Genomic DNA, 14,017 nt, shown 5'->3' with positions numbered 1-14,017 from the left:
GACTCACGAAATTGATGAAATAGAATGGTGAAAGGCTAGTTAGAGGGTTCCTTCTCCACACATGAAACATATGCATACGACTCAATTTCCAGTTACTCTTTCAACAAACCATAAATGACAATGCCCCAAATTAACTAGATTGCACCAATTAATTCTCAGATTTCCCTAGATTCATTGAATTGAATGGAATACGCATTACAACCAAATTATTCTTATCAAGGACCCTAACTATGGAATACGCATGATAGAGATACATATCAAAGATCATTAAGTTCAATGGAAATCATAAGCATTGACGAGGCATTCATAACTACGAAATACGCATGTTACTATTGCCAAGGATTTACTTAACACAATCGTGACTAGCAACTTTTACTACTTATGAATTGATGTGTAAATTAACTTGACACGCAAATTAAACCCTATGGATGACAATTGTAGTATATGAGCAAATAGGGATCGTTCTAAACCGGGGATTAACTAGGGCTGCTAATCTACTCAAATTAAACTTTAAAACACTAAACTAGACTTAAAACAGCACACTACTAACAATTAGACTCAAAACAAATTCTAGAGATGAACTTGGACGAAGTTAAGACTAAACTAAGACTCAAACAATGTTTATGGACTAAACCTAACCTATATTGACTCAAAACACTCTAAAGAACCTAATTAGGACAGATTCTGACCTAATAACATAAAACAGAAAAGGGTGTTTGATTTGTTGACGAAATTGAATTAAAACTAAACAAATTGCAAATCAAGCAAACTAAAACGAAATTGAGATGAATTCAAGGGTGAAAAGCTAGTTAGAGGACCCTTATCCACACATGAACATATGCATATAATTTGATTCCCAGTTATGACTTCAACAAACGATGAATGTCAATGCTCCAAGTTAATTAGCTCCGCTTAAATTAACTTTCCGATTTCCCTAGATTCATTGGATTGAATGGAATACGCATTACAACCAAATTATTCCTCATCAAAGTCCCTAACTATGGAATACGCATGATAGAGACATTCAACAAAGATCATTAAGTTCAACGGAAATCATAAACATCGACTAGGCATTCATAACTATGGAATACGCATGTTAATCCAGCCTAGGGTTTACTTAACACAATCATGACTAGCGACTTTTACTACTTATGAATATAAGTTAATAACGATTAGGTGAAATTCCCTTATATCCTAGCATCAAGTTTAGGCATGCAAATTAAGTGTCGACCCTCAACCCACATACATAAACATGTTATCAATCAAAACAGAAAAGTAAACCACATCTAAAGTTCATGAATTCATAACTAGAGTAAATCAAATCATAACCAACATATGTCCATGGCTTCAAATTCGCCTCTAACTAAAAAGAAATTAGTTCCACATGTTTAACATAATTGAACAGCAAGTTAAATTAAACATGAAAACAGAAACAAGAGAAGAAAGAACTCCAAACACTCCACTAGTTGCAGATTGCATGTGCAAGGTCTCTTCCTTCCTTTGGTTTGCACGGCACTACTCCTCTCCTCCTTCAATGGTGGCTGCACAAGGTGGTTATGGTGATGGAAAGGTGCGGCTATGGTTGAATTTTGGCAGAAAGTTGGGAGTTTGGGGGTGGAAGCTGCGGCAAGAATTAGAACTAGGGTTTTTGGGCGTGTAGAATGAATATGGGGGGTGGTATATGCGGCAAGGCTGAGAACACATATATATAGGCACCACAAACCCTAGGGAAATCAGGTTTAAGCAATAGGCTAGGGTTTAGGTGCGGCAAAGGGCTGAAAGTCCACCAGAAAATAAGGTTTCTAGAAAGCCTTGCAAGGCAAGGCACAAGGGAGGTTCTAGAAGGCCTAGGTACGGCAAGGGGTCCAAATCTGAAAGAGATTGGGCTTATGGTGCGGCAATAAGTGAGGATCCAAGAGGAATTGGGCTAGGAAGGTGCGGCATTGTCCAAGAAGGTAAGGATGGGTCATCTAGAAGCCCAAAGCCAAGAATAGAAACTCTCAAAAATGGAAACCTCCAAGAATAGAAACTTCCACTGTAGAAACTTTGGTTTCTAATTCTGAATTCTTTGTTCTTCACTTTCATTTTGTCATTTCTTAAGCTCCTTTGACCTTCAACTCGTCCATTCCTTGTGCTCCATAAGTAAAAACGCCATTTTAGCTCAATTATGCTCCATTTTGCACTTCCTTGCATACTTTGTCTCTAAAACCTGAAAACACATAAAACTAGCTTAAAAGCCTACTTTAACTAAGGAAAAACAATGTAAATGCACAAGGACAAGCTAACTAAGGTGCATAAATATGCTCCTATCAAATTCCCCCACACTTAGCTTTTGCTAGTCCTCGAGCAAAACAAAACGAAACAAAAGAAACAAAATGAAACAAACAAGTAAAATACAACCTAAACCTTCCAACGATTGCCTCAGGGATTTCCAATGCACATGACAAATTAAAAACCATCATTCCCACAGATTTTAGTCATCTTCACACTTGAGCACATACTTAATCATAGTCACCACGTACTAGTTCACATTTAACCAATTAAAACATGATTTTGAATGTAGTAACATGCCTTAGAGAATTTGCTCAATTCCTTACTAGATATGCACTCAATTTTCACACAGATTTTCTGACTACAAACCCTAATTCTAGAATCCTTAGACTTAATTTCTGATTTCCTAATCAACCTAGGGTTTTAATTTCTGTTTTCCTTTAAATAAACCTCCTTGTTGCAGCCACAAAACATTCCACACACATCCATACAACTCCATTCACGCCAGAAACCTTTCCCTCACCTTTGCCATGCCCAACCTTCACCCAAATCCATATTTTCTGACCCCAAACCTCCCTAGCCGTGCCATACACCCATCTTAGACACTTTTCTACCATTCTACCTCATCCAAAACCATCCCAAACCATCTCCATACCTTATGCCGCAGCAAGAACGAAGAAGGAGTGCTCTTGAATGTGCTTGCTTGTCTATTGCAGATTGCTGGAACTTTTAGGTGTAATCTTTCTTATGTTTTCAATGTTTCAATTCAATAAACTTTGTGTTGTGAGTATGAGGAACTAAACCCCCTTAGTTGGGGGGTGATTCGAAACCATGTGCATGCTTGCAATATGATTTGATTACATTCAGTTGTTATTTCTCGCAAATAAACAAAGATAAATAAATTTAAACATTAAAACAAAGATAGAAAACACCTAGAAACGCTCCACAATCCAAGCTCCTTGAATGGCATGCACGGCTCCAAGTTGTCTTCCTTCTTCTCCTTGCAAACTCACGGCACACAAGGTATGTTTGGGTGAATGGTGTAGTGAAAATATGGTAGAGGATGGTGACTAAATGGTGCAGCAAAGGATGGTATTTATAGGCTGAAATTCGCAGCCCCTATGTAGCAAAGGAAAAGGATTTAAAAGCCTAATTTGTATAGGATAATAACACACAATCCTTGAAGGAAAAGGCTAAGGCTTTTAGAAACCAAGGGGGAAAAGAATAATCAGGTTTCTAGAAGTTCTAGAAAGGTTTGGGGCGTCACTTTTGTAGGACAAGGGATAAGGCCTTCTAGAAAGGTTGTTTTGTGGCTGATTTCTAGAAAAAACAAGGGATAAGGTGTGGCACCTTTGTAGGAGTGGATAAGGGCTTCTAGAAACCAATTTTAATGTGTCCTAATCTGAAAATAAATCCCCCATGCAGCTGGAATTAAATTAGGATAGGATTAGGATAGGATAGGGTTTGGATAATGTTTTGGATAAGGTTTCTTCACTTGAGCTGATTCTTTGGCTTCAACTTCCCTTCTTCAAGTAGGAAACCTTGTTTGAGTAGGAAACTTCAATCTTCTAGGAATCCAACTTCAACTAGGAATCCATCTTCAACTAGGATTTCATCTTCAATTAAGCACTTTCCCACTTCAATTAGGAATCTTTGTATCTTCAATTCTTCAACTTCAAAACACATTCCTAGCTTCATCAATCCTTCAAATTCGTCCATCCCTTGTGCTTCATGTGCATGAACTCCATTCTAGCCCAATTTTGCTCCAAAATGCTCCAAATTGCATCCTTTTGCTCACTTTGTCTCTAAAACCTGAAAACACATGAAAATAGCTTAAAAGACTAATTTAACTAAGAAAACACAACATAAATGCATAAGAACTAGCTAACTAAGGCGCATAAATATGCTCCTATCAGAGTGCAGAGGTGGCATGTGACAAGTGCGGACAAATCTGGAAAAGAAGATTGGCCGTGGTTTCTAAGCAAGCCCAACTTTTGAGAAAGCTAGCACCTTTTTGATTTTTTTAGTTGGCCTCTTCGATTTCTGAACTCGCCTCTTCAATCTCTGAAATCCCATCATATGATGATTTTTATAGAGGTACGCAGGATGTTTAAAGACACTTGAATTTTGCCTATAGAAAACTCCCTTCTTGCACTTCTACGATCTTGACTTGTCCGACCTCTTCTTTCTTTAACTCCTTTGAAAATGTCTGGCCCTTCCGACCGTCGTTTTGACTTGAACCTTGGTGAAGAGGCAGTCTCTCCTTCTCCAGACAACATATGGCGCCCATCCTTCATATCCCCTACTGGTGCGGTGGTGGTGGCCCGGAACCTTGTCACTCCTAAAGATAACAGACTGCTTTCCAGACGGTCTGATGAGTTGGCTGTGATGCGAAATAGATAAGCACACAAATTAAACCCTCTTTTTGTCAAATTGTAGCAAAGATGTAAGTAGGGATCGTTCTAAACCGGGGATTAGGAGGGATTGCTAAACACTTGAAAACTGACTCAATAATGTAAAAACAAAGTTAAAACACTAAACTAGACTCAAAGAATGTAAAATTAAAAGTTAAAACACCAAAACAAGGTAAAGGAACCAAAACAGCAAATAAACACTCAAAACTGCCTTAGAAGCACAATCTGGGCAGTTTTGAGTACTAACACAAATTTAGACGAATTTATGTTATAACTTGACTCAAAACACTAGAAAACATAAACTAACACACTTTCTAACTAATCTAAGACTGTAAAATAAAGGGGGATTTGTTTTGGACGAAAATTTAACACAAAACAGAAACTTGAAACTAAACAGATTGTAAAAACGATTTTGGTGAAATAGATGGATAAAAGGCTAGTTAGGAGGTTCTTCTCCACACATGTCACACTTGCAAACAAAACGATTTTCAGTTGTTCTTCCAATAAATTATAAATACTCAACGCCCCAGATTAACCGTGAATTGCACTAATTAACCCTCAGTTTTTCCACAAGTTATTAAGTTGGATGATTGCATACGACAACCCAAAACATTCCCTACAAGTTCCCTACATGAATTGCATAATAGAGATACAAGCAAGAATCATTACGTTCTATGAAAAACATAAGCATTGACGAAGCATTTGTTACTATGAATTGCATGAAACTTATGCTAAGAATTCATTCAACGCGATCGTTTTCAAGCGATCTTCACTACTTGTGATTATAAGATTGTAACTATTAGGTGAAACTCCCTCATAATCTAGCATCATATTCATGCATGAAAACTAAGCGTGCACTCTCAATCAACATACACAAATAAGTTATCAATCAAATAGATGAACGAATTGAATCCATAACTCATGAAATAACAACTGAATGTAATCGAATCAAATTGCAAGCATGTACATGGTTTCGAATCACCCCCCAACTAAGGGGGTTTAGTTCCTCATACTCACAACACAAAATTTATTGAATTGAAACATCGAAGACATAAGAAAGATTACACCTAAAATGCCAAAGAAGTCCACTTTGAAATCTGCACAGAAAGCTCCTCTTTCTTCTTCTCCTTGCTGCGGCAGTGAGGGTTTAGGGGCTGTTTGGATGTGATTTCGGTTTAGGGATGGATTTGGGATGATATGGTGGTTCGGCAAAGGGTAAGGGAGGTGTATGGTGGTGCGGCAAAGTGGGGTAGGTTGCTGGAATGGATGAGTGGCGGCTGGAATGGATGGATTTTGGGTGATGGTGGCTGCGGAAAAAGGTGGGGAGAAGGAGAGATGATTTTCTGATTTTGTGGAGACGGGAAGATCTCATCTAGGGGTTATAATGAGTATATATAGGCATCCAAAACCCTAGGGTAATCAGATTAGGGTTTCTAGAAGCCCAAATCCACCAGAAATTAGGTTAAAACAATCAGATTTTTAGTGGGAATTAGGCCTAAGGTGCGGCTAGGGTTAGGGTTTAGAGATGGGCCTATGGTGCGGCAATGTCCAAGAATGTAAGGATGGGTCATCTAGAAGCCCAAAGCCAAGAATAGAAACTCTCACAAATGGAAACCTCCAAGAATAGAAACTTCCAACTTTAGAAACTTTGGGTTCTAATTCTGAATTCTTTGTTCTTCACTTTCATTTCTTCATTTCTTAAGCTCCCTTTGACCTTCAACTCGTCCATTCCTTGTGCTCCATAAGTAAAAACGCCATTTTAGCTCAATTATGCTCCATTTTGCACTTCCTTGCATACTTTGTCTCTAAAACCTGAAAACACATAAAACTAGCTTAAAAGACTACGTTAACTAAGAAAATACCATGGAAATGCATAAGAACTAGCTAACTAAGGCGCATAAATATGCTCCTATCAGGCTGTTAAGGAGTCTCTGGCTCTTAGTGTGCAGTGTGCGGGTTCTGTGTCCAACATGGCCCAATGCCTATTTGCTCGAACCCGTTGATAGGAGCATATTTATGCGACTTACTTGGCTTGTTCTCGTGCATTTACTCTGTGTTTCCTTAGTTATTTTAGTGTTTAAAGTCACTTTTGTGTGTTTTCAGATTCCAAAGCCGAAGTGTGCAAAATGATGTAATTTGGAGCCTTTTGGAGCAAAAGGAATGGATGAATTGAAGACTTGAAGAAACAAGGATTCCTAATCAACCAAGGATTCCTAATTGACGAAGGATTCCTAATTGAAGATGGATTCCTAATCACATGAGGATTCCTAGAAGAACAAGGATTCCTACTCCAACAAGGATTCCTACTTGAAGTAGGAAAGTTAAGCCAAGGTTTCCTATTTTCGTTTAACCTTTCCTAATTCTAAAAGCACTTATGTTCCAGCCACTTTGAAGACCTCATATGCACTTTAGGACATAAAACAAAGATTCCTTGCACCATTCAAGGTAGTGCCGCACCTCACCACCATTTCCTTCCCTTTCCTTGCCTTTCCTCTTCCTTGCCGTGCAAGGGAGAGGGTCCTTTCCTGTTTCTTTGCAATTAAAACACATTCCTCTTTTGTTTTAAACCCTAGCTGTCACAGCCCGTCCCGGAATTTTAATTCCGAGGACGTGAAATTACAGAAACGCCCTTAAACGGGATTAAGGTGCGTAAATTTGGTATTTGTTTTACACTAAGATCTTAAACTAGGGTTTAGATTTACATTTTTTTGGTCTAATAATTTTGTATTGGACTTAGGTGGGATCCCCACCTCCTGAAATCCTTCCCCAAAACCCGTAGGTTGTCTCTCTCCCTCTTTCTTCCTCATCTCTCCCTCAGAAACACTCTCTCTCTCTTACTCTCGAACTCTCTCAAGCTCTCGGACAAACACCAAGAACAACCACAAACGTGCACCAACGTCCAATCTAAGATCATCTTCGTGATCTTGGGAACTTCACGAGCACAGGGGTATAAGTTTCAGGTAAGTTTCATTTCTGAAATCCTAGTTTCAAAACACCCCGTGAATTGACACTGTTCACGAACTTAAAATTGGTTGTGTTTTAGGCTAAAGCAAGATCACCACGAGTCTTAGGAAGTTCCAAGGAGGCTCGGAGTGCCTCGTTTGAACAAAATGGACGTCGGGATCGTCGGGTTCGAGTTTGGCCGAAATTGAGGAATTTTGGAAGGTATGATCTAGTTGTTTTTAGGCCCTAAAACCCTTCCAACGTGATAGTACATGTTAAATGCTTCATTTTGGTATAAAATGCGAAGAAATTGGTTGAAAAACGAAGGAGAATAGTGGATTTGAAAATTTTCCAGAAACCGGCGAACAGTCGCCGGCGACCGGTGACTCGCCGGAGAAGACAGGGAATCTTCCGTCAAGTTTGACGGAATATTCCGACGCCGTTAGTTAACTTTAACGGAAACCGTTAGTTTTTAACGGAATATACTAGGATTTGACGGAATATTCTCTAACGCCGTTCACTGTAGCCGTCAGTGTGCATGTCACGTGGCCGCGCGTGGGCCGCGCGTAGGTCCGTGCCACGTCAGGCGCGTGGGGGCGCGTGAGGACTCCAAAAATTATTTTAAAAATATGGGGATGATCCTGAGGTTGTGTAGGTCACTTTGGTATATTTATATACCCAATTTGAGCATCGTATGAAGAATTAATTACCTAGTTTGGTTTAGGTGCGTTAAATGTGCGTTAAATGATTGTTTTAAGTTATTTCACTTCTAGGTGGAACTTTTAACGAGGACGAGCACATCCAGGGGCGTCAAGGGGGTTACGACCCGGCGACATACCAGTGAGTGGGCATTTGTTTTTATATATACCTATATACTCGATTTCCCCAGAAATCAAATTTAAATGAAAAGTATATTGAAATGAAATGAAATATGATGTGATTGCCATGCATAGAATATTATGGATATTATGAACTGTCGTATGATGCATATATGTATGATGGTGCTGTGGAAGCACAGGTAAGTATTTAATTAATATTATGATGATGATGATGATATATTGAGCTCATATCCTGCACCATGGTTTAGTGCTTATAGTATTCACCGCATCGCACGCTCGCCTTGGATCCAAGTAGATGCTGGTCGTACAGTCCACGCGGAGTGGGTACGACGGGCCAGTCGTAGAGTGTTAGTGAGATTATGACTGGTGGGTGACCTTAGGTTATTGTATACAGATGATTGATGAGAGAAGCACTAGAGCGAATATTACCATGAGTCGTTCAGACTACATTAGGTGGTTCCGACTTATGTGCAGAAGGCCGGACAGGTCACGCGGAGTGACTCCGGCAGAGTGAGATTGATAGATGTTGAGCTCTAGGTTCAATCGTTCAGGGCTATTAGAGGGCCTCCGATTGATTATTTCTTTTACCTGATTATATTATGTTAATGCATTCATACTAAACTGTTGAAATTGGCATGGTACATTCTTTATTGAATCTGTTATAAGATTGATGATCGAGACAGTTGAGATATATATGCTATATACTATTTTTCTGGGAAAGTATACAGGTTTTCCAAAAAGGGGTTATAAATGTGGATTTATGAAATGATTTGGAAAAGCTTGATTTTCGCCCACTCACGTTTTCTGTTTTTCGCCCCTCCAGGTTCTAGTTGATAGTTGAGGCGTTGGTGGCCTACGAGGACTGCTTCGGCGTTCTGACAGACTAAATAAATGTAGGATTCACCCGAGGGTGTTGTAAAATAGTTATGTTCCTACTTGACTGCACCTAGATGCTTATGCTCTGTTTATGTGTGTTTAATACACTCTTAAGCACATAGAATGCTAGGTTGTAAATAACTGCAATTAGTGGTTTTCGTTGACTCGTATTTTATTAAATTGTTTCCGCTTGCGTTATGGTTACGTCACACTCACGTGACGGCCAGCACGTCCTAGTCTTCGGGTTAGGGTGTGTCAGTTTGGTATCAGAGCATAGGTTGCAGTCCTGTATAACTAATGAGTTCTTCTATTGATTTTTGGATGTTTTCTGTCAGAATTATGCCGCCTCGTAGAGATCCTCGCCGTGCTGCTGAGCCTAATTTCCCCGATATAACTCAGTTAGGGGCAGCAATGGCTCAAGCTTTTCAGGCTAATATCCGTCCTCCTCAGAGAACGCCCGTAGAGACGATGTATAATCTGAAATTGGAAACTTTTGAGGGAAATGAAGGTTATGAAGGGGCAGAAAAGTGGTTGGATCGAATTGAACAGACCTTTCAAGTGATGCAAAGTCAGGGAAACCTGCCAGCTAATAGATGGGTGGAGACCATGATGCGAAATATATTAAGCACACAAATTAAACCCTCTTTTTGTCAAATTGTAGTAAAGATGTAAGTAGGGATCGTTCTAGACCGGGGATTAGGAGGGATTGCTAAACGCTTGGAAACTGACTTAAACACTCAAAAACAAAGTTAAAAACACTAAACTAGACTCAAAGAATGCAAAACTAAAAGTTAAAACACTTAAACAAACCTAAAACTTAAAACAGCAACTAGAAGGCTCAAAACTGCCTAAAAACCACTTTCTGGGCAGTTTTGAGCACTTACACTAATCTGGACGAAATTGGTTGAAAACTTGAATCAAAACACCTAGAAACACAAATCAAAACACTTTCTAACTAATCTAAGACTTCAAAATAAAGGGGGAATAGTTTTGGACAGAAATTGAAAACAAAACAGAAACTTTAATTATCACAGATTGTAAAAACGATTTTGGTGAAAAGGATGGATAAAAGGCTAGTTAGGAGGTTCTTCTCCACACATGTCACACTTGCAAACAAAACGATTTTCAGTTGTTCTTCCGATAAACTATGAATACTCAACGCCCCAAGTTAACCGTGAATTGCACTAATTAACCCTCAGTTTTTCCAGAATTTATCAAGTTGGATGATTGCATACGACAACTCAAAACATTCCCTACAAGTTCCCTACATGAATTGCATAATAGAGATACAAGCAAGAATCATTACGTTTTATGAAAAACATAAGCATTGACGAAGCATTTGTTACTATGAATTGCATGAAACTTATGCTAAGAATTCATTCAACGCGATCGTTTTCAAGCGATCTTCACTACTTGTGATTATAAGATTGTAACTATTAGGTGAAACTCCCTCATAATCTAGCATCATATTCATGCATGAAAACTAAGCGTGCACTCTCAATCAACATACATAAATAAGTATCAATCAAATAGATGAACGAATTGAATCCACAACTTATGAAATAACAACTGAATGTAATCGAATCAAATTGCAAGCATGTACATGGTTTCGAATCACCCCCCAACTAAGGGGGTTTAGTTCCTCATACTCACAACACAAAGTTTATTGAATTGAAACATCGAAGACATAAGAAAGATTACACCTAAAATGCCAAGGAAGTCCACTTTGAAATCTGCACAGAAAGCTCCTCTTTCTTCTTCTCCTTGCTGCGGCAGTGAGGGTTAGGGGGTTTTTGGATGGTTTTGGATGAGGGAGAATGGTGGAAAACTATCTAGGATAGGTGTAGGGCACGGCTAGGAAGGTTTGGGGTCAGAAAATATGGAGTTGGGTGAAGGTTGGGCTCGGCAAAGGTGAGGGACAGGTTCTGGCGTGAATGGAGTTTCTGGATGTGTTTTTGGTTTTTTAGAATGGAGTTAGGATGGTAGGGTGGTGCGGCAAGGTGTGGGAAAGAGTTATGGAGGTGTGGAATGGTGTCTAAAGGTGGAGGATGGTGGCTGGAATGGATGAATGGCTGCGGCAAGGAAGGGATTTGGGTGATGGTGGCTGCGGCAAGGTGGGGAAAGGGATGTAGTTTTCTGATTTTTATGGAGAGGGAAGAAGATGTGCGGCTAGGGTGGAGAAATATATATATATAGGCACTTAAAAACCCTAGCAATTCAGATTAGAACAATGGGCTAGGGTTAAGGTTTGTAAAATAGGGCTTTTTGGATGGAAAGGTGCGGCATAGGCTTAGGGATTTCCAATCAGATTTTTGCATGTGAACAAGGCCTAGGTGCGGCTGAAACAATGGGCTAGGGTTAGGGTTTAGGTACGGCATAGGTCCAAGAGTTAAGGATGGGTCATCCAAAAGCCCAAAACCGAGAATAGAAACTCACGAAAATGGAAACCTCCAAGAATAGAAACTTCCAACTTTAGAAACTTTGGTTGCCAATTCCGATTTAGGAAAGATCAACCCAAAATGGAAACTTTTAGGCTTAGCTTTCCTACTTCAAGTAGGAAACCTCAAATCTTCAACTCTTCAATTTCATCCCAACCTTGCGTTCCAAGCATGTCCTTTTTACTTCAAGCTCACTTTCTGCTCCAAAAGCTCCAAACTGCATCATTTCATGTAATACGTCCGCTAAACCTGAAAACACAAGAAAGTAGCTTAAAAGACTACTTTAACGAAGAAAACATAACAAAGATGCATAAGAACTAGCTAACTAAGGCGCATAAATATGCTCCTATCAGACCACCACCTGGTTTTTGGGCCGTGAGCCAGCTGCGTGGTGGATAAATCAGTCGAGGCACATGGCACCTGAAAGGGCAGCCGAATGGGAGGTATTTAAGGAAAATTTTATGAAGAGATTTGTTCCTCCGGAATATATAGATCGCAAGAAACAGGAATTCACCAGTCTGAAGCAGAGAAATATGTCTGCACATGAGTACTACAGGAAGTTTACTGATTTATCCCGTTATGATTCTGATTTAGCGGGTAATCAAGCAGAAATGCTTCGTCGTTTCAAGCTAGGATCTAAGAAGAAGTACAGAACGTTTGCCAATGCACTTCCCTGTGCCGATTATCATGAGTATTTTGAGATTCTGGTCAGGATGGAAGACTCTGATAATCTTCCGGACAGTGAGGATGAAGAGGATAAGGGAAATGGTCAGAAGAAAAATGAGAAAGGTAAAGGTGTTTCCATTCCAGGACCTCGTCAGACGCAGAATTTCAAGAAAAGTGGAATGAGTTCGAGTTCTTCCAGTGGTGGATTTAGTGCCACAGGTCCGAGGAGAGGAGGTGGTAGGTTTGGTAATGGACCTAGATTTTCTGGTCAGAGAGGTTTTAGTGGTGCTGGTAATTCGGGTTCTCCGTTATGTCGCCGTTGTAATTTCCGACATCATGGGGAATGTAGGAGAAGCAGTGGTGCATGCTTTACATGTGGTCAGACAGGACATAGAGCTATGTATTGTCCCCAGAATCAGCAGAGGCCCCAGCAGCCTATTATGCCAACATCAGCACAGACTCAACAGAACTTTAATTCAGGCAGTTAAGGCCAGGGTGGTCGTGGTGGTGCTTATCACTATCAGGGTGATGCTGCTCCTTATGCTCCGGGACAGTATCACTATTCCCAGGATCCTTATTTTCAGAGTGGATATTCTCAGGATCAAGGAGGTTATACTTCATATCCGTCTATGCCAGCTAGCGGATCTCAGTGGTATCAGGGGGGTCAGCCCCAACAGAGCGGAGTTGCTGCTAGTAGTGCAGGGTCGTTTAGGCCGCCTGTCCAGGCAGGTCAAGGACGTACTCATCAGGGACGAGGTAACCAGAGTGGCAGAGGTCGTGGAGGACGACAGCCAGCTCAGGGACGTGTTAACCACATCTCGCTGCAAGATGCTCAGAACCATCCAGACTTGATTATGGGTACGTTGAATGTTCTTGGTCATTTTGCTAGAGTCTTGATTGATTGTGGTGCTACACACTCTGTGATTTCTCATACATTTGCTCAAATAACGCAACCTCATCCTTCACCTCTAGGGTTTGATTTAGAGTTTGCTATGCCTAGAGGGGATAAATGTTATGTTGATAGTTTTTACTCTGGGTGTCCAGTGATGGTAGATAATGTCATTATGCCTGCTAATCTTATCCCGTTAGACATCGTGGATTTTGATGTGATTTTAGGGGCGGATTGGTTGCATTATAATCGCGCCCATATAGATTGTTACGGGAAATCAGTTACTTTTCTTCGTCCTGGACTACCCGAGGTTACATTTGTGGGTGAAAGAAGTGGGGTGAGGCATGGTGTTATTTCAGCCATAAGGGCGAAGAAATTGTTATCCAAGGGTTGTCAGGGATACTTGGCACATGTGGTTTTGAATGATGTTGATTCCGGTAGTGTGGAGGAAGTCGGAGTAGTCAGACACTATCCTGATGTATTTCCAGATGATTTACCTGGGTTGCCTCCAGATAGAGATGTGGAATTTTCGATTGATTTGCTTCCAGGTACGAACCCTATCTCTTTGACTCCTTATAGAATGGCACCAGCGGAATTAAGAGAGTTGAAAATTCAATTGCAAGAGTTAATTGATAAAGGTTTCATTCAGCCTAGTTCTTCACCTTGGGGAGCTCCAGTGTT

The 14,017-nt window shown here is 40.2% G+C and overlaps 1 long non-coding RNA gene across 1 annotated transcript; it reads left to right on the top strand.

The window, feature by feature from the left end:
• The first annotated feature begins 7,737 nt into the window (after nucleotides 1-7,737).
• On the top strand, nucleotides 7,738-9,882 carry LOC139188321 (uncharacterized). The gene is made up of 4 exons (XR_011571689.1): nucleotides 7,738-7,850; nucleotides 8,402-8,468; nucleotides 9,291-9,360; nucleotides 9,679-9,882. It is a non-coding gene; the product is annotated as an uncharacterized lncRNA (long non-coding RNA).
• The last annotated feature ends 4,135 nt before the right edge of the window (nucleotides 9,883-14,017 follow it).

The sequence above is a fragment of the Malus domestica genome, chromosome 10 (genome assembly GCF_042453785.1).
Source record: "Malus domestica chromosome 10, GDT2T_hap1".
NCBI lineage: Eukaryota > Viridiplantae > Streptophyta > Magnoliopsida > Rosales > Rosaceae > Malus > Malus domestica.
This window is presented reverse-complemented; position numbering and strand designations above follow the sequence as displayed.